Genomic DNA, 791 nt, shown 5'->3' on the forward strand with positions numbered 1-791 from the left:
ATTCCTCTTATGTCTAAAGAAAAGAATAAAGTTTTCAGAAAACATTGGTATGCCATAGATTTCTAAGCCCCTGGGGAGACTGCAGTTCTGTCAGTCCTTCCAAGTATCTCTTTTACACAGGACTCCAGTGGCTGATTTCCTCACCTCCTTCACTAATGTAATCGTTAGTAGTTTGCAGCAGGATTATAATTGTAATAATAACGGCTCACATTTCTTGAGCACTTAAGGCTCAGTGCTAAGTGTTTTGTTAGCATTATCTCATTTGAGAGAATTACTATCTTGATATTTTAGATGATGGAATTGAGAATTGGAAAGGTTAAGGAACCCATTCCTGATTGCCCAGCTTTTATGTAATGAGGAGGAGAATCAAGCCCTGGCCCAGCTGATCTCAGAACAATATTCTCAACCACCAGACTAGCATCCTACACATTTCCTCCGGTTAACACCACAGCTGAAGAGCACAAAACACCTGCTGAATGCCTCAGCAGCCTCTTGAGAGTAGACATAGAAAAGCTTTCCGACAGCATGGCTAGAAGTTGGGGCTTTGAACTCAAGTTCAAATCCCAGCTCTGATACCTACAACCTGGCAATATGTTGGAACCCCAGATTCCTTAGCGAGTCATGGATAATGACGGCAGCAGCATCACAATTAAGTAATGATTAAATGAGATTAATATCTAGAAATGTTTAGCTTGATGACTCTTGTATTGTGGACTCAAGAATATACTATTATTTGTATTAAGTCAAAATAGAAACAACTTTCTTTCAGCCTCCAATGGCAACTTATTGAA

The sequence above is a fragment of the Panthera onca genome, chromosome A3 (genome assembly GCF_046562875.1).
Source record: "Panthera onca isolate mPanOnc1 chromosome A3, mPanOnc1 haplotype 2, whole genome shotgun sequence".
Classification (NCBI taxonomy): domain Eukaryota; kingdom Metazoa; phylum Chordata; class Mammalia; order Carnivora; family Felidae; genus Panthera; species Panthera onca.